This window comes from Amblyraja radiata, chromosome 7 (genome assembly GCF_010909765.2).
Source record: "Amblyraja radiata isolate CabotCenter1 chromosome 7, sAmbRad1.1.pri, whole genome shotgun sequence".
Lineage (NCBI taxonomy): Eukaryota > Metazoa > Chordata > Chondrichthyes > Rajiformes > Rajidae > Amblyraja > Amblyraja radiata.
In genome coordinates, this window is record NC_045962.1 from 9,777,284 (window position 1) to 9,795,857 (window position 18,574).

Below are 18,574 nucleotides of genomic sequence, written 5' to 3' on the forward strand. Positions count from 1 at the left end.
TAGATAGCTGTGAAAGTCATTGGGGTTATAATACATGTTGTTATCCTCATGTTCAATACCAGACATCCAGAGACCAAGCACCTCCCAGTCTGGGCCTGAACCTGGACCAGGCACCGGCAGGGCAGGGCGAGACCGAGCTCAGCCACTGCTACCTAACATTGGACATCTACTATTCTATGTCTGCCTTGACGTTGCATCAAAGGTGGGCGACCCGTCCACTTACACTTGGCCAGGAAGAAACTTCTGTCCCATCACACTTTCCTTTTGATTAAAGGAAACGGTACATTGTGTTAAACTGTGATATCTTCTATATATTACTAAAAGTCTGATCTTGACCGCATTTGGCTCGCTGTGCTGCGATTTCCGAGAGAACGCCGCCACCTACGGCCGTCATTTTTGGCTACCTCACTCAAAGCCTCCCTCCGCATTCCGGGACCGGAAGATTTTTCCCATCGATTAAAATCAGAGAGATATTAATGTTTTTTTTAAATTCGTCATTCTCTCTGCTGCCCACGCTGGTGGCAGGGGGGAGGGACTATAAAACCCGGGAGTGTAGTCCCTCATTCAGTCTCTGCCAGACCCAGGAAGCGAGAGGGTCACGGCTCTCTGAGCTGCGAATAACACTGAATGCACGTCTACTCTACGGTGAGTCCCCTCGATGCAGCTGTAAAGTGGCTGCTGCCCAATTGCTTGCATCGCCTTTTTTTAAAGTTTGTGTTCACAAAATGAATTTTGGTTGTCAGGTGGCTGCAGCCCAATTGTTTGCCTCGCCTTTTTTTAAAAGTTTGTGTTCACAAAATGAATTCTGGTTGTCAGAATTGTTTTGCCTTGGCTTGGCTTTTAAAATCGTTGCAACAGTTGGCTGCCAGCCCAAGAATCCATTCGGCCCACAATGTCTATACTAGCCCTCTGGAAACCAGCACCTTTGGCCCGCAACGCCCATACTAGCGCAACAGAAAGCCCCCCCCCCCTCCCCCACTGGCGAGCAATATTGGAATTGGTGGAGAGGTGGAATATTGCGTTGGTGACCAGCCCTCCCGTGTGATGCTGGGACCCAACGGGTCCCACTTAGTCTAGTAAATTATACTACATCCCTATTTCTCAGAGCCGCACAATGAGAGTTTGCAACTGTAGGCCTTGGTTACCCACCCAAAGAAACGTTATGATAGAGATGTAGGGACCGGGAACTGCAGATGCTGGTTTATACAAAAAGACACAAAATGCAGAAGTAACTCAGCGGGTCAGGCAGCATCTCTGGAGAACATGGATAGGTGACGTTTCACAGAGTGCTGGAGTAACTCAGCAGGTCAGGCAGCATCTCTGGAGAACCTGGATAGGTGACGTTTCACAGAGTGCTGGAGTAACTCAGCGGGTCAGGCAGCATCTGTGGAGAACATGGATAGGTGACGTTTCTGGTCGGTACGAATCTTCACCTGTCCTCCAGAGATGACCTGCTGAGTTACTCCAGCACCTTGTGATGGTATGTGTATTCACCATAATCTACACAGTACACAGCTCGGGCATCAGCCTGAGGGATAATGAACAACAGAAAGGGATTCACTCCAACAAGATCACCAAATTACCACTTCCAACTTGTTCCAAAGGTTTTCACCAGGCTGTTTTTCTCTCCCTGTTGATTTATTTCCTATGTATTTCTGCTTTGAACTTGAAAGCTTTCTTCGAATAGAACTGCACGGAACTAGCTTTGAAACCTGATGTTCACAACTTAAACCTGTCTAACTCCAATTGCCACTTCCATGTTCATCCATTAACTGTCAGTCCACCTGCTTTGATCATCACATATATATCTGATGGCTCAACACACAACCAGTACCCCAGACACATCAGACATAATGACAATTCAGTAAAGTATTAACTGAACCAGAACTGAAGCACTATAAACCTGCATAACTTGTTTTCTCCCACCACTACCTCTACTGTTGATCTTTATTCTGTATAGTAAGTAGGTAAGTAAGTTTTATTTATATAGCACGTTTTAAGTCAACTCGCATTGACACCAAACTGCTTTACATAAATTAAATAATAAGTTTCCATACAAACCATAGAAAAAGGTTAAAAAAAAAAGAATAAAATGGACACATTATAGAGTTCAACACAAACGTCCCCCCACAGCAGAATCAAAAATTTCCACTGTGGGGAAAGGCACCAGAAAGTTAAGTCCTCTTCCTCTGTGAAACACCCGAGGTCGGGGCCCATTTGTGGCCTTGCAGCCAGTCCGATGATTTTCAGGGCCCTCTTGCCGTGAAGATGGAACTTCGGCGTCGGGTGAAACATTCCTCAGCGGCTTGGAAAAGTCTGGAGCGGCTGCCTCCTCCCCGGAGACCGGGGCACTCGTAGTCCTCAGGACGCGCCGGTAGGAGCTCCGACCCCGGCGAACTCGAACCCTGGCTCTGCGGCGTTCCAAATCCAGCGCCGCCCGCGGCCGGACGCCCGCAGCCACAGCTCCGCGATGTTGGGAGTCGGCGGCCACAGCGCTCCGGAGCTTACCGCACGGCGACCCGGTAGGCATCGCATGCTCCGTGTTGGTATCCCAGCGCTGCGCCACCGCCGCCGAAGCTGTAGTCCCAGCCGGTCCCGACAGGAAACGCCGCTCCATTCTCGATGGTAGGCCGCGAGGACGGGGCGAAGAAGCAGCTTGGAGGGATGCTGCCTCTCCGACCAGGTAGGTGACAAAGAAATAAAGTTTCCCACTTGGACGACCTAATCCACGAGTTTAGAAGACCCTAGACGAGTTGAAAAAAACGTCACGGTCATGTTGACTCGCCGAAGTAAAAGACCTCCTACGACTATGTCTACGACCTCCTCCTCCTACCCCCCTCGTCCTCAGTCTTCCACACCTAAGACTAACTACGATTCGCTACGAGTGGAAATGATCACATGATAAAATTATGTCATGTTTGCATTTTTTTTCTCGGGCCAGTTACCGACCTACGTCTACCTATGACTCCTATCACGACCTACCTACGAGTAAAAAGTATCACTTTTTTCCGTGCCGCCCTTCTTTTTACTCGTGGACATTTTTTATCAGGCTGGAAAAAACGCCGCGACCTACTTGATGCCACGAGTACACGGAGACCACTCACGAGCATGAGGAAGAGTGACCTACGACCTCCTACGACCTCATGGCTGCGAGTATGAGTCAAGGACAAACTCGGCAGAGGTCGCCAATTAGGTCGGGAAAGTGGGACAGGGGCTTTACTCTGTTCAGTCCTGGTTATTGATCTGCTAGCCTCATTTACACCACCCAAACTCTCCATTTTTAAACATTATCGAATGTTCCACCTGGGCTTCTCTTAACAGAACATCACCACTTCTTCGGTCTTTGTTACTAATTGATCTGCATCTCAACCCCCAAACCACTCCATCAAACTCCTCTTTCAGGAGGCAAAGTGTTAGAAACTCATTAAAGATGTAACACAGAGAGAAACCAGGGTGATCATAAGTTATATAGTACGCCCTTCGGCCCAACTTGCCCATGCCGACCAACTTGCCCCATCTATACTAATCCCACCTGCCCACATTTGGCCCATATCCCTCTAACCCTTTCCTATCCATGTACCTGTCCAAATATCTTTAAAGTGTTTTGATAGTACCTGCCTCAACTACTTCCTCCAGCAACTTGGTCCCTACACCTACCACCTTATGTTCGGGACAGAGAGATAATTGCTGACGGAACAAGTATGTCAAACCTATCAGGAGAGGAACTAACACATGGGGTATTTGAAACAGTAGAAAACAAGGAACTGCAGACACTGGTTTACAAAGTGTTTGGAGTAACTCAGCGGGTCAGGCAGCATCTCTGGAGAACATGGATAGGTGGATGTCTTTGGTCGGGACCCTTCTTCGGACAGTCTTCATAGAGAAACAATGCCAGTCACCTGGACAGTGAGCTCGAAGGTCAAGGAACAGAGTGAACCACTGCATTTAGTTTCACTTGTTTTCATAGGATGGAAACGACTTAATAACTGGTTTGTGCTAATAACTTAAGTGCATGGGATCAGGCTGGTCTTGAAGCAATTTTGAGAGAAAACTCTGTAGCTGACGCATCTGCTGAGAACCATGTTGGTAGAGGTGGCCACTGCACAGTCCCCAACCTTCTGCTCACTAAGAAACACGTTGTTACACAGTTCCTCGACAAGTCCTACATTACGATTGTTACACCTAAGGTACTGGAAGAGAGAAGGTGGGAGACAGTGAGAACGGGAGGGAAGCATGGAATGCCAACGTCCCCGGGTGTTGTAACTCTTGTGAACAGGTTCACCCACTTAGAAGCTGTCGGGACAGAAGAGGTGTTTACACTGGGCGGCGGACTGGCTTGTGATGCGAATAGGGCTGTTGAGCCAAAACCAAAAAGGCCTAAGGCAGGCAACGCCATTGTAGTGGGAGACTCCATTGTGAGAGGTACGGACAGGGGTTTCTGCGGCAACAGACGGGATGCGAGGATGGTGTGCTGCCTTCCTGGTGCCAGGATCCAGGATGTCACGGACAGAGTGCAGAAAATCCTCAAGGGCGAAGGTGAACATCCGGAAGTGGTAGTGCATGTCGGCACAAACAATGTCGGAAAGAAGGGGATGAATATTCTGCAGCGTGACTTTAGAGAGCTCGGAAAAATGCTGAAAAGCAGGACCTCCAGGGTTGTTATCTCCGGTTTGCTTCCAGTTCCTCGTGCTGGCGAGAGCAGGAACAGGGAGATACGGGACCTGAACGTGTGGCTGAGGAACTGGTGCACGGGGCAGGGATTTAGATTCTTAGATCACTGGGATCTGTTTTGGGGTAAGGGGGAACTGTACAAAAGGGACGGATTGCATCTTAACAGGTGTGGGACCAGCATTCTGGCAGGCAGGTTTGCCACTGCTACACGGGTGATTTTAAACTGAATAAGGGGGGTGGGGTGTCGAATGGGATAGTGGAGGATGGAGTTAAAGGGAAAGGGTTTCTTAAATGTGTGAGCGTAGAGACAGAGGGGTGTAAAATGAGGGTAGAAGCAACAGGTAGCAAGGTGAAAAGTAAAAGTGGCAGGCAGACAAAACCAGGGCAAAAATCAAAAGGGCCACTTTTCAACATAATTGTATAAGGGGTAAGAGTGTTGTAAAAACAAGCCTGAAGGCTTTGTGTCTCAATGCAAGGAGCATTTGTAATAAGGTGGATGAATTGAATGTGCAGATAGCTATTAATGACTATGATATAGTTGGGATCACGGAGACATGGCTCCAGGGTGACCAAGGCTGGGAGCTGAACATCCAGGGATATTCAATATTCAGGAGGGATAGAGAGAAAGGAAAAGGAGGTGGGGTAGCGTTGCTGATTAGAGAGGAGATTAACGCAATGGAAAGGAAGGACATTAGTTTGGAGGATGTGGAATCGGTATGGGTAGAGCTGCGAAACACTAAGGGGCAGAAAACGCTGGTGGGTGTTGTGCACAGGCCACCTAACAGTAGTAGTGAAGTTGGAGATGGTATCAAACAGGAAATTAGAAATGCGTGCGACAAAGGCAAAACCGTTATAATGGGTGACTTCAATCTACATATAGATTGGGTGAATCAAATTGGCAGGGGTGCTGAGGAAGAGGATTTCTTGGAATGTATGCGGGATAGTTATCTAAATCAACATGTAGAGGAACCAACGAGAGAGCAGGCTATTTTAGACTGGGTATTGAATAATGAGGAAGGGTTAGTTAGCAGTCTTGTTGTACGTGCCCCCTTGGGCAAGAGTGACCATAATATGGTTGAGTTCTTCATTAGGATGGAGAGTGACATTGTTAATTCAGAAACAATGGTTCTGAACTTAAAGAAAGGTAACTTTGAGGGTATGAGACGTGAATTGGCCAAGATTGACTGGCAATTAATTCTAAAAGGGTTGACGGTGGATATGCAATGGAAGACATTTAAAGACTGCATGGATGAACTACATAAATTGTTCATCCCAGTTTGGCAAAAGAATAAATCAGGGAAGGTAGTACATCCGTGGATAACAAGGGAAATCAGGGATAGTATCAAAGCGAAGGATGATGCGTACAAATTAGCCAGAAAAAGCAGCATACCGGAGGACTGGGAGAAATTCAGAGACCAGCAGAGGAGGACAAAGGGCTTAATTAGGAAAGGAAAAATAGATTATGAAAGAAAACTGGCAGGGAACATAAAAACTGACTGCAAAAGTTTTTATAGATATGTGAAAAGAAAGAGATTAGTTCAAACAAATGTAGGTCCCTTGCAGTCAGAAACAGGTGAGTTGATCATGGGGAACAAGGATATGGCGGACCAATTGAATAACTACTTTGGTTCCGTCTTCACTAAGGAAGACATAAATAATCTGCCGGAAATAGCAGGGGACCACGGGTCAAAGGAGTTGGAGGAATTGAGTGAAATCCAGGTTAGCCGGGAAGTGGTGTTGGGTAAATTGAATGGATTAAAGGCCGATAAATCCCCAGGGCCAGATAGGTTGCATCCCAGAGTACTTAAGGAAGTAGCTCCAGAAATAGTGGATGCATTAGTAATAATCTTTCAAAACTCTTTAGATTCTGGAGTAGTTCTGAGGATTGGCGGGTAGCAAACGTAACCCCACTTTTTAAGAAGGGAGGGAGAGAGAAAACGGGGAATTACAGACCAGTTAGTCTAACATCGGTAGTGGGGAAACTGCTAGAGTCAGTTATTAAAGATGGGATAGCAGCACATTTGGAAAGTGATGAAATCATTGGACAAAGTCAGCATGGATTTACAAAAGGTAAATCATGTCTGACGAATCTTATAGAATTTTTCGAGGATGTAACTAGTAGCGTGGATAGGGGAGAACCAGTGGATGTGGTGTATCTGGACTTCCAGAAGGCTTTCGACAAGTTCCCACATAAGAGATTAGTATACAAACTTAAAGCACACGGCATTGGGGGTTCAGTATTGATGTGGATAGAGAACTGGCTGGCAAACAGGAAGCAAAGAGTAGGAGTAAACGGGTCCTTTTCACAATGGCAGGCAGTGACTAGTGGGGTACCGCAAGGCTCAGTGCTGGGACCCCAGCTATTTACAATATATATTAATGATCTGGATGAGGGAATTGAAGGCAATATCTCCAAGTTTGCGGATGACACTAAGCTGGGGGGCAGTGTTAGCTGTGAGGAGGATGCTAGGAGACTGCAAGGTGAGTGGGCAAATGTTTGGCCGATGCAGTATAATGTGGATAAACGTGAGGTTATCCATTTTGGTGGCAAAAACAGGAAAGCAGACTATTATCTAAATGGAGGCCGACTAGGAAAAGGGGAGATGCAGCGAGACCTGGGTGTCATGGTACACCAGTCATTGAAAGTGGGCATGCAGGTGCAGCAGGCAGTGAAGAAAGCGAATGGTATGTTAGCTTTCATAGCAAAAGGATTTGAGTATAGGAGCAGGGAGGTTCTACTGCAGTTGTACAGGGTCTTGGTGAGACCACACCTGGAGTATTGCGTACAGTTTTGGTCTCCAAATCTGAGGAAGGACATTATTGCCATAGAGGGAGTGCAGAGAAGGTTCACCAGACTGATTCCTGGGATGTCAGGACTGTCTTATGAAGAAAGACTGGATAGACTTGGTTTATACTCTCTAGAATTTAGGAGATTGAGAGGGGATCTTATAGAAACTTACAACATTCTTAAGGGGTTGGACAGGCTAGATGCAGGAAGATTGCTCCCGATGTTGGGGAAGTCCAGGACAAGGGGTCACAGCTTAAGGATAAGGGGGAAATCCTTTAAAACCGAGATGAGAAGAACTTTTTTCACACAGAGTGGTGAATCTCTGGAACTCCCTGCCACAGAGGGTAGTCGAGGCCAGTTCATTGGCTATATTTAAGAGGGAGTTAGATGTGGCCCTTGTGGCTAAGGGGATCAGAGGGTATGGAGAGAAGGCAGGTACGGGATACTGAGTTGGATGATCAGCCATGATCATATTGAATGGCGGTGCAGGCTCGAAGGGCCGAATGGCCTACTCCTGCACCTAATTTCTATGTTTCTATGTGACCCATGGTGGCGCAGCGGTAGAGTTGCTGCCTTACACCACTTACAGCACCAGAGACCCGGGTTCGATCCTGACTACGGGTGCTGTCTGTTCGCGGTTTGTACGTTCTCCCCGTGACCGCGTGGGTTTTCTCCGAGATCTTCGGTTTCCTCCCACACTCCAAAGACGTACAGGATTGTAGGTTCATTGGCCTGGTATAAGTGTAACTTGTCCCCAGTGTGTGTGTGTGTGTAGGATAATGTTAATGTGCGGGGATCGCTAGTCAGTGCAGACTTGGAGGGCCGAATGGCCTGTTACCTCGCTGTATCTCTAAACTAAACTAAACTAAACCTGTGTGAGGTGGGAGGGAGCTACCAGGTGTACACCAAGCCCAGAATATTGTGGACGCAGACCGGCAGTGGAACAAAATCACCGTGTAAGCTGGTGTTCAGCCAATCCTCTTAACATTGAGCAAGGAAACACCCACAACAGTTGGCTCCCAATATTCCGTGGCAACCTTCTGAAGGTGGACTGGAGCCAAACCACAGGATTAAAACTCCTGACTTCCCACCTCGTCCATTTATGATTGACAATGAACGATTAAACAAAACAATCACAGGATGCAGCTTTAATCATCTCTGAATTCAATGATCAAGTGTCCACAAGCATCCAGAACAGAGGAGTCCAAAGGCTCCTACTTCCACCACCTCCAGTGAAGGAATTGCTCAACAACTGGCCAACACCTTATTTTGAACTTAATATTCCTCACTCTGGGAAACACACTCACAGTTTTAAACTGCTGAGTGAAGAATTTTGTACATTTCACTGATGTTAATTCAGTCTTCTAAACTGAAGTAAAATGTTAGCCCATCATCTCTCCTCTTCGATAGACCTGCCACCATCATGTTTTTGGAACAAAGGAACTGGAGATGTTGGTTTTCACAAAAGGACACAAAGTGCTGGAGGAACTCAGCGGGGTTAGGCAGCATCTCTGGAGAACCTGGATAGATAACGTTTCAGGTCGGGACACCTCTTTGGTCCACTACTGAGAATGCCTTGGCCTGTCAGGCCCTTCCTTGCGTTCAGGTCCGAGACTTATTGAGCACAATTGGAGACCGTACACACCTAACGTGCGGCATGCCCACCCAGTAGTTTTCCTGGACTGGGGAGGTCCATGGAGATTTTGTGCCGTGAGGCTTGGAAGCTTTTTGAAAGTGACAGGATTTTGAAATGTATTAAAGTCAATAATTTAATTTAAAGAAAGGCAATAATGCAAAACAAAATAAAAGGCACCAAGCTCTGGCCAAAATATTTTTTATATGGTGATAAAGGAGAGATTAGTTCAAGGAAACCCTAAGGTGCCGTGATGGCCTGAGCTGGAAGTAGGAAGAGTAGTGGGCATCTCTCTCTCAACTGAAAAACCAGGGTGCAGGTGGGAGGAAATTATATAATAAAAGTAGTTAAAAATATCAAATTTTAAGAACAAAGAACTATAGCATAAAGACAGGTGGCAGGCCAGAAGATTGAACAAAATATAAAAAGCAACAAAGAATGACTAAAAGATTAATAAAGAGGGAAAATAGACTAGGGGACGAAGCAGGTTAGAAATACAAAAATAGATATTAAAAGTCTGCAGAGATATATCTTTTTAAAGTTAACAAAGTTGGTCTGATTGAAAGTTTGGAGAATTAGTCATGGCAAACAAAGCAATGAATGATGAATCAAACATTTTCTTTGCATAGACTTCAGTACAGAGGATGCAATTAAATACGGCATTATTATTGCCACGTGTACTGAGATACCATGAAATGGTGTTGAGGGTGGAGTTATAGTCGATAAATAGGAATCTAACGGAGGAGTCCTTGTTGTCTAGGCATTCCACAGGTGGGTTTAGGTCCAGGGAGATGGCGGCATCTGTTGTGAACCTGTCGCGTGGGTAAGGAAAGTTCAGGGATTCAAGGCTTGATAAGAGGCTGGAGGTAATGGGCATCACCACCACCAGTATCTTGAAGCACCATGATGGTGGATGTCAGAGCCACTGTGCAGTAGTTGTCAAGATTTATACATGAACAATCTCATCAGGGATTAGATGTGAACGCTCTAGTGCGAGGGGTTCAACTTGAAAGCTCCCATGTGAGGGGTTGTCGTGGCAGCTCTTGTGAAAGGGGTCATTGTGGGCATGAACACTCGTGCAAGGGGTTATTTTACTTCGGAGTCACGTGAGTGACTACGTGAAGAACCCCGCCAGGACGCATGCGTATCATATCGCTACACGCATTGCAACGAGTCACAGCGGGGGGAACGACGTTCCCCTTAGCGGCAAAAATTGAAAGCCGGGAACAGCAGGTAAGGAGACTCTGCGTTCCAGAATTTGAAAGTCGGGAACAGCAGGTAAGGAGACTCTGCGTTCCTTCCACTTACCTTACAGGTGGAGACATGGACCAGATCCACGAAGGCTGCGGAAAAGCTGGCGGGGGAGAACCGCGGAGTTGCGGGCAGCCAGCAGCAGCAGCCAACGGCACGCCAATCTCCCGTAATGAGAACAGCTGTGCCCGACTTCGCTCCCGCACCGGCCACGGCCGGGCGGTAGAGCGAAGCAAAAAACTAACAGAGTCGTTGACTCCGATGAGTCCGACTCTGAATAGCCGCGAGCGGCCAGTGCCCGTGAGCATTGGGGCCGGTTGGAGCGGCTTCAGGAGCAGCCGCGAGCGGCCAGTGCCCGTGCGCATTGGAGCCGGTTGGAGCGGCTGGGAGCGGGGAACAAAGCAGCCGCGACGACCAGTGTCCGTGAGCATTGGAGCCGGTTGGAGCGGCTGCAGGAGGAGCAGCTTCAAAAGCAGCCGCGACGGCCAGTGCCCGTGAGCATTGGAGCCGGTTAGAGCGGCTGCAGGATCAGCAGCAGCCACGAGTGGCCTATGCCCGAGAGCATAAGAGCCAGTTGGAGCGGCTGCTGGAGGAAATACTCCAAAGTGGCAGGCTCCTAAAGATGGAGGCTAGCCACAGTGGGCAGTTAGTAAGCCCCACAGCAGTACCTCTTGTGAGGCTGCACAGTGTTCTCCCTCATCAGAGGGGAGCACGGAGGGTCAATCCTGGGCTGACTGCAGGAGCTGGAGCAGGAGCGGCTTCAGGAGCAGCCGCGACGGCCAGTGCCCGTGAGCATTGGAGCCGGTTGGAGCGGCTGCAGGAACTGGAGCAGGAGCGGCTTCAGGAGTAGCGGCTTCAGGAGCAGCCGTGATGGCCAGTGACCATGAGGTGGCCAGTGCCCGAGAGCATCAGAGCCAGCTGGAGCGGCTGTTGGAGCAGGTAAGTGGCAGGCTCCGGGAGATGGAGACTAGTCACAGGGGGCAGCTGGTAAGTCCTACAGCAGTACCTCTTGTAGGGCTGCACAGTGTTTCTCCCTCATCAGAGGGGAGTATAGGGGGTCAATTCTGGGCTGAACCTGAAGAGGGGTGCAGAACATACCCCTAGTGCACATGGGGTGCAAGAAAACCTATTGGAAGACACTTACCATCAGGGAACTGCAAAACACTGAATGTTCCCAGTATTAACCAGTGTATTTGAAAACATGGCAGGGCGAGGGACTTGAAACATCAGAAAGTTCTGAAAGTCCTAACAGCGGGAATTATGGGTTTCGTCCGCACAATAAACAAAAAAGACATGACACAAGATCACCAGGATGCACTGGCTTTATTTTGCAACTACCAATACGAGTAAACAGCATTAGGAAGAAGTGCCATCCAACCGGCTTTAGGCCCTAATTTGCAGGCCTATGCAAACCTGGAACCTCCAAACCACCAATATTACTATTTGGAGGCAACTTATCAAAACAGGTAAAAGAACTTGACAAAGAGGGTAAAACCCTGGGGCTCATTAAAGCAACGTCTAAAAACTACTTCCTGAGGAATGCGCTAACCCTCAAACACCGACCCAACTACAGATCCAGACACTGGCACCTCAACGTCCACGGAGGATGTCGAAGAAGTAACAAACCTACCAATAGTAACCATGGAGGAAGGTGGGTCTGGTTCCTTACGAGGTTGGTGGGAGATTACAATTCTATCTGGATGCATGGAATAAATTAACTACCGACACTTATATTTTCTGAAGTATAGGGTTTTTCCATAGAATTTATACAAAACATAATCCTCCAGTTCAGCATGTACCGAACTGAATGTTCGTGCTTACAGGCAAAGAAAAAAAAAAAAGAAGGAAAAAAAAAAAAATCAAAAGTGCATACTGAACTACAGTGCCCATATAAAAAAGGAGTAATGGAGGATATCCAACACGAATCACAGGAATTCGTGTCCAAAATCTTTATCATAAAATAGATGGTGGTTGCCACATCACCATAGAGTTGACTAATTTGAATACTTTCGTGCTTTATATTCATTACTAGATGGGAACCTTTGTTACTGCTAAGCAATTGATTCCTAGGTTACTACATGGCAAGCATCGTATTAAAAAATGCTTACTATACAGTACCCATTAGAGGTGACCACAGATGTTATTTAACACAATGGATCATCTGCGGTTCACCCTTAACACAGTTCACATGTCAGTGACTTTGCCGAAAGAAAAGGTTACAGCCTTAATGGAGGCTTGCAGCAAAACAAAACCATCCATCAGACTGGTAGCAAGAATAATTGGCATTATAGTGGCTGCGTTTCCAGCCACACAAATCGGACCTTTACATTATCAAAAATTACAGAGGGCAAACATTCGTGCACTCAAAAATTATGGGGGTCATTCTGACAGACCAATGAAGCTACCAACAGAGGCCACAATGGAACTAAAATGGTGGAAACATAACATTAGGCATTGTTCCGATCCAAACATTATCATCTACCCGTCTAAGGAACTACAATCTGATGCCAGTGCACTTGGATGGGATGCTACCAATTCCATCTCCAGCTGTGGCAGAGATGGAATGCACAGGAGGCATCATTATTACAAACACTGGGCATAAACTACCTGGGAATGTTGAGTGCATTCCATGGCTTTAAGTCATATTGTTCAGGGTTATATCACCAGCATGTTAGACTACAAATTGACAACACCACCGTGGTAGCATATATCAACCATATGGATGGAAACATATCGACATCATGTGACAATCTGGCCAACACAATTTGGCAATAGTGTATCCAGAGAGATATTTGGATATCAGCTACCTACTTACCAGGTAAACTGAATTTAGTGGCAGACAACAGGTCACGCTAATGCTATGAAAAACACTGAATGGATAAGAATGATTTTAAAAAAAATTTTTTTTTTTTTAATGTTTTGCTGAAATTACAGCATGGTATGGAACACCAGATATCGACCTATTCGCATCCATGCTCTCACCAGTTATCGAATTATGTTCATGGGAACCAGAACCTGGGGCAGTGGCTACAGATGCATTTTCGCTGCATTGGGGGATTATTTATTTATGCATTCCCTCCTTCTGCCTCATCAGTCGGGTATTTAGGAATATACAGTAGACTCCGCGTCTGATATTTTGATAGTACCCGATTGGCCTACTCAACCATGGGTCCCGGTGATACACGACATGGTTTTAGAACCATGCATCACCATCCATCATAGACCTAATTTACTGGTTCTTCCCGCAACAAGGGGTAGTTACCCATGTCATAATTATATAAACCTATTAATTTATAGAGTTGAAAGCACCTCTACTACACCTGGGACTGACGGACCGAACAGTGGATATTATTTCAGCGGGCCACAGACAGTCCACCAAAAAACAGTACTTGGTGTCTTCAAGAAATGGGAAGTACTGTCACAACAATAAACATCACCCACAGATCTATGAACATCCCGTCTGTTCTGGAATTCCTGGCAAGCCTCCATTACGATGAGAGGCTCAGTCATAGTGCCATCAACTGCGCCAGAAGTGCTCCGTCAACATACCTGTGGCAAGGAGCAGAGCGGCATTCTGTTGGGACACACCCTGGTAACCAAACTCATGAGGGGCATTTTAATGTTAATCCCCAAGAACCAGGTACTCCCAAATATGGGATGTGAGCATTGTACTGACCATGTTAAGAAACTGGTCTCCAGCTACAGCTCTGTCCCTACAGAAACTGACTATGAAAACAGTCATGCTGATGGCCTTGGTCACGGCACAAAGGGTCCAGTCACTACAGAAACTAAGGCTGGACAACATGATTATTTCATCTGGAAATTTAACTTTTCACATCAATGAAATAGTCAAACAGAACAGACAGGGGTCAGCAGGCCTAAAAACAGAAATCAGGGCCTACCCGACAGAAGGTCGTCTCTGTATTGTAACACACTTACTATTATATATGGAGTATACTAAGATCATCAGAGGGAAAGAAATGTCACTTTATTCAGCTACAAACAGCCACTCAAAACAGTGACAGTCCAGACCATCTCTAGATGGCTAAAACAGATCCTAATAAAGGCTGGAGTAGACACTAGCATTTTTAAATCTCACTCCACCAGGGCTGCAGCTACATCGGCAGCTATGAAGTTGGACGTTCCTATGGACCAAATCCTCAAGACAGCAGGATGGTCAACGGAGGAAACTTTCCAACGACTTTATAACAAACCAGTCATTGAACCTGGAACATTTGCAGAAACAAATTTAAGTTCTGTAATATAATTTACCCCATAAATAGGGGCAATAATTGGTGTTAATATATTTATCGTTGGGTTTCAATATCATATTGATGTCTAATGATGTTAACTCTATTCTCCCCATAATCAAGGCAGATGTGATGCATGGACTCGTTTCCACGGCATGAAATCGCAGAGCTTTAAAATCTTCACGTAGTCACTCACGTGACTCCGAAGTAAAATAGTAAGATTAAACGAGAACTTACCAGTTTGAAGTTTGATCGTTATTTTATGAGGAGTAACGTTGAGGGAATACGTGCCCTCCGTTCCCACCCTTGATCATATACTCAACTGGTATCTCTTCTCTAATCTTACTCTGTTTAGTCATTACAGTTATCTGTGATTTCACACCGCTGCTTTGAAGAATGACACGCATGCGTCCTGGCGGGGTTCTTCACGTCATCCCTCAACGTTACTCCTCATAAAATAACGATCAAACTTCAAACTGGTAAGTTCTCGTTTAATCTTACTATTTTAGGAGCTCCTGTGTGTGGGGTTAGACACGAGTGCTCTTGTGCGAGGCATCACAGCTCGACCTCAATAGAAACAAAAACAGATATGCTGGAAAAACATGCAGTTCCAGCAACCTCTGTGGAAAGTGAAACCAGACAGATCAGCCTATTCTGGTATCTGCAGCTTGGTTTGGTCTGGTAGATGTTTGGCCAGCTAGCAGGTCCACAGAGCTACATCATCGGGTCATTTTCAAGTTGGTTAGACGCGAGGACGGCGTGTCTCAGGGTTGTGAACTCAACTTGCAAGCTTTGAACTTTCACCACCACATTGTTTTAATGCATCCCTCTCGCTGGGCATCCCTTTGCCTGCAAACAACCTACTCCAATCAACTTTTGCAAGTTCCGTTGATAAAATAGGTTTGGAAGAATATGGGCCAGACGCAGGCAGATGGGACTAGTGTATTTGGGGCATGTTGGTCAGCATGGGCAAGTTGGGCCGAAGGGCCTGTTTCCACACTGTACGACTAAATTCCTGTCTAATATCATCAAGGTGTTGTGAGTCTTTGGAATTATTTACCTCAAAGATGGTGAAACCAGGATTTGAACATTTTAAGGCACTGATAAATAAATATTTGATCACAGGAGTGTGTCAGGTCACTGTGGGTTGGTGCAAGCGAAGAATCAATCTTGGATCAATCAAAAGCTTATGAAATGGGAAAGAAAGTTTAGAAATATCCGACTGTGTCTATTACACACACTTGCATAAGACTTCAAATAAAATCGCGTGGGAGAATGATTGCAGAAAACGATGGAAGACAATCGTGAAGTTAACACCAGACAGCTGATTATGAGAGGTCGAATTTACCAATTCAGACGACATCAAATATCTAAAACAATGCAATTTATCTTTAGAGTCCATAGCTGAAACAGGTCAACGAAGTGTGAAGCGAGCGAATATTCCATGAGATTCGCTGCAGAACCAACACAAATGTTCCAAATTAAAAGCAGCCCCCGTCTATACAGTTCACGGTACGCACAGTGTGTGGAAACAAATGCTGGTTTATACCGAAGTCTGAGGAAGGGTCCCGACCCGAAACGCCAGCTGCCCCTTGTTCTCTCCAGATGCTGCCTGGCCCGCTGAGTTACTCCAGCACTCACTCTGTGTCTACCACGGTCCAGACAGTGTCCACTTTCTGAACACACACTAAAGGCGGAGCGATCTCCCTTCAATCAGAACCACCGTGGCATTTTGAATTCATTCTAGCTACCGACCAGATTAAATCAGGATGTGTTTTCTACCTCGAAGATTTCCTCGTCCCTGCCGCGTCTTTAATCACGCTCGTATTACAACTGCCCTGAGCACGTCTTCGGCAAACAAACGAAGAATTGACATTCTTCATCAGTCTGAAGAAGGGTCTCGACATGAAACGTCACCTGTCCCGCTGAGTTACTCCGCCTTTTTGTGTCTATCTTCTGTGTCTGCGTGTATCTCCGGCATCTGCAGTTCCTCCCCACATCCATTAACAATTTAGTTCCTTCACCAAGTAGTAGCAGTTTGTAAAAACGCTGCCAGATCACATTCTACACCATCAGCCCAAACGTTCAGTCACCTGCGAGGAATCAACACCCTTCCTCCCCGCAACAGATAAAGATCGCTACCTTGTCTTGGTCGCTGTAGTTTGTGGTGGCGGCGGTGCCCACGTTTAGCGGGCTCTGTCTGACTGCAGGAGGGACTGACTGTCTCAGTGCCAACATGTCAAATATACCTGCATCCGGATCCGGGTGACGGTGGCTGCCACTCCCTCGACAGGCAAACAAACTAACTCTGCACCTGTTCCCACTCCGAGCGGGAGTGTGGGAACCCGCCGCCGTGCCTAGAGGAGGAGAGCTTTCACTTGCTCCTGGTCGCCCCGGCTTGGCTCGACCTCCCCTCCCCTGCGCTCCTGTCCCGATAGTTACCTGGAGCAACCAGGCTCACAAACCCGTCCTGCTCCAAGAGTCTGGAGAAGGGTCTCCACCCGAAACGTCACCCTTTCTCCAAACATGCTGTGAACCTGTGGAATTCTCTGCCACAGAAGGCAGTGGAGGCCAATTCACTGGATGTTTTCATGAGAGTTAGTTAGATTGAACGGAATCAAGGGATATGGGGGAAACTGCCGGAACTGGGCACTGATTTTGGATGATCAGCCATGATCATATTGAATGGCGGTGTTGGCTCGAATGGCCTAATCCTGCGCCTATTTTCTATGTCCTGCTGAATTACTCTTTTTGTCTCTATCTTCTGCTCCTTCTTCTTGTGTATGGTGTGTATTGTGTAGGGCAACTTGTTATATTTGATTTTATTTGATTGATCTTGAGCTCCAATATTGATAGACACAAAATGCTGGAGTAACTCAGCGGGACAGGCAGCATTTCGGGTCTATCTTCGGTTAAAACCAGCATCTGCAGTTTCTTCCTACAACTACTCCAATATTGATCCGGATTGTCCAGAATTAGTTAGGAGCCCGCGCTGCCACTCGGAGCAACGTTGTGGTGGTAATTATAAAGAAAGCACATCAATGCCTTTACTTCCTGAAAAGATTACAGATTTGGTATGTCAGAGAGGATTCTCTTGAACATCTACAGGTGTACAGTAGAGAGCACATTGGCTGGTTGCATCACGGCCTTGTTCGGCAACTTGAACGCCCAGGAGCGAAGATTGCAAAAAGTTGTGAACACTGCCCAGTCCATCACCGGCTCTGACCTCCCCACCATCCAAGGGATTTATGGGAATCGCTGCCTCAAAAAGGCAGCCAGCATCATCAGAGACCCACACCACCCTGCCATCAGGAAGAAGGTACAGGAGCCTGAAAACTCTATCGTCCAGGTTCAGGAACAGCTTTTTTCCTACAGCCAATTGGCTATTAAACACTGCAACCCCAAATAAGCTCTGAACTACAGGCTATTATTGTTAGTATTGCACGATTGCTTGCTTTGTGTGTGTGTGTGTGTGTGTGTGTGTTTATATATATATACTTTTTTTCTCCCTCATTTATTATATTGTTTACAGTGTACTATGTTTACATATTCTGTTGTGCTGCTGTAAGTAAGAATCTCATTGTTCTATCTGAGACACATGACAATAAAACACTCTTGACTCTTTAACAGATTGGGCTACTGTGTCCTGAAATCACTGTTGAAGCACCTCCTTTTTTCAGTGTTGGTTGCCCAAAAATATATAATTCTTGGTTCAGTTCGAAGAGGGTGGGTTGGAGGAACAGGGTGGGAGCGTGGCTGTTTCTGGGGCAGCGGGTCACCGCTCAGCCCCCAGGATTGCTCGTGGTTCTGGGGCTCACTTGGTCTCACTGATATATATAGGAGTCTAGAAAGTTGAGGGGTGCAGTAGGGGGCCCCGATGCAGTCGTCAATGTGTTGCCGTTCCAGGTGTGGACTATACATCAGTGAGACCAAGCGCAGACTCGCTGAACGCCTCCGCTCAGTCTGCCTAAACTGACATGA

At 46.6% G+C, this 18,574-nt stretch overlaps 1 protein-coding gene across 2 annotated transcripts in view; it reads right to left on the minus strand.

Moving 5' to 3' along the window:
• slc12a8 (solute carrier family 12 member 8) overlaps positions 1-16,824 on the minus strand; it is an 83,723-nt gene extending 66,899 nt beyond the window's left edge. For both annotated transcript variants that reach the window (XM_033023678.1, XM_033023677.1), the window contains exon 1: positions 16,736-16,824. The gene's annotated coding sequence lies outside the window, so the exon portion shown is untranslated. The remainder of the gene's footprint in view (positions 1-16,735) is intronic.
• Between the last annotated feature and the right edge of the window lie 1,750 nt (positions 16,825-18,574).